We start from the raw sequence: 2,149 nt of genomic DNA on the forward strand, positions 1-2,149 counted from the left end.
ACCTTGGGCAAGTTATTTAACTTCTCTTAGGTCCAGTTGGTTTAATCTCTAAAAAAAAAGACAATAACTGTATATATCATAAGCTTGGGATATTAACTGAGATAATGTATATAAAGCACTTGGCACAATTACCGACACATACACAATTTTAATAAATGGAAGATCAACATCACTTCCCTGACCAACATAAAATGTTTCTAAGGAATAGGTTTTACCTTGCACTTCACTCCATTTGTGAATCCTTGCCATCATCTGATTGCATAACCACATGGATACAAAGTAGCTACTGAAGAGAGCAGGATGTCCAACTGGCTTGCAAGCGGCCACCTTGGTTTCATGTGCAACAAAAGAATGATTTAAAAATGGGTGATGTCGCCTAGGTGGCTCAGTTGTTAAGCGTCTGCCTTTGGCTCAGGTCATGATCCCAGGGTCCTGGGATCGAGTCCCACATCAGGCTCCCCACTCAGTGGGAATCCTGCTTCTCTGTCTCCTCCTCCCCCTGTTGGTGTTCCCTCTCTCGCTGTGTCTCTCTCTGTCAAATAAATAAATAAAATCTTAAAAAAATAATAATAAAATAAAATAAAATAAAATAAAATAAAAATGGGTGATGTGGGGTGCCTGGGTGGCTCAGTCGGTTAAGCATCTGCCTTCTGCTCAGGTCATGATCCCAGGGTCCTGCGTTCGAGCCCTGCTTCTGCCTCTCCCTCTGTCTGCTGCTCCCCCTGCTTGTGCGATCTCTCTCTCTGTCAAATAAATAAATAAAATCTTTAAAAAATAAAAATGGGTGATGTTGAGAAGGGCAAGAAGATTTTTGTTCAGCAGTGTGCCCAGTGCCATACTGTGGAAAAGGGGGGCAAGCACAAGACTGGGTCCAATCTTCATGGTTTATTTGGGAGAAAGACTGGTCAGTCCCCTGGATTTTCTTACACAGATGCCAACAAGAACAAAGGCATCACCTGGGGAGAGGAGACACTGATAAATATTTGGAGAATCCCAAGAAGTGCATCCCTGGAACAAAAATGATCTCCACTGACATTAAAAAGACAGGGGAAAGAGCAGACTTGATAGCTTATCTCAAAAAAGTGACTAAGGAGTAATAGTTGGCCATTGCCTTATTTATTAAAAAACAAAAATGTCTCATGACTTTTTTTATGTGTACCATATTTAAATTGATCTCATACACCAGAATTCAGATCATGAATGGCTGATAGAATATTTCTTTTAGACAGTCCTGATTTAAATAAGATTGGCTTGTGGTTAAATGAATTATGATCAGCTTTTTGAACTTTGATAGTAAGTCTGGTTGAGCAAGTGCTGCCACTGTTTTCCCCTCTTAAAAATATGATAGGAACTGACTAGTGATGTTCAGCTTCTCACAGAGATTCTAACTGCCATCTCTAAACTTATAGGAAATTGGTTTTATATTTTGATTTATATAAATAGTTATATTAATATATTTAAATACTGAGGAAATCCCTTCATGGTCTCAGAACAAGACTCAGCTGTGTTTCAAGTTTGCTCATTAGCCTGTTAAAAGCAAGGGTTGAAGATAAGCTGGCAATGTCTTTTTGCGAATTTGATTAAAATTCCCTGCATCTAAAATGTTGTCTTTTGCTTAATGAAAGTTATTTTAGCATGGTTTATGTATAATATTAAATAAAGAATGTTTAGCACTTGTCAAAAAAAAAGCTACTAAAAAAATAGCTACTGAAAAGGTAAATGAACTATTTTGAACATAAGTTTTTCACAAACTGTCCCCCAAATTGGTCTGAGGGTGTGTCTTCCAAGGCTAACAGGGATGCAGGCTTAGCGGTTCAGCAGCACCTTCTGGATTCTCCTGCAATGGGTCCAAGTAGATGAGGTTTGATTTGCATTTCCTGGCCTTATTATACCTGTGCCAATAGACTGATAGTGTGTATTAGCAAACTTATTATGGCCAGTATCTGGGTTAATGGACAACTGATGATGTCTTACCCTGGGCTCCCTTTTGTCAATTTGTCACACTAAAGCACAGACCTGTCTATAATAACTTCAAATACAACGAAGGTCCACACACAAAATTGTTTGGCGCTGCCATCAAGATAAGTCAGAAATTCATTTAGTTTCCTTAATCACATTTCCAATCCACAAAAGCATGCTGACCAACCTT

The 2,149-nt window shown here is 38.7% G+C and overlaps 1 pseudogene; it reads left to right on the forward strand.

Moving 5' to 3' along the window:
* Nucleotides 1-780: 780 nt before the first annotated feature.
* On the forward strand, nucleotides 781-1,097 carry LOC113920023 (annotated as a pseudogene).
* Nucleotides 1,098-2,149: the final 1,052 nt, after the last annotated feature.

The sequence above is a fragment of the Zalophus californianus genome, chromosome 3 (assembly GCF_009762305.2).
Source record: "Zalophus californianus isolate mZalCal1 chromosome 3, mZalCal1.pri.v2, whole genome shotgun sequence".
Taxonomy (NCBI): Eukaryota; Metazoa; Chordata; class Mammalia; order Carnivora; family Otariidae; genus Zalophus; species Zalophus californianus.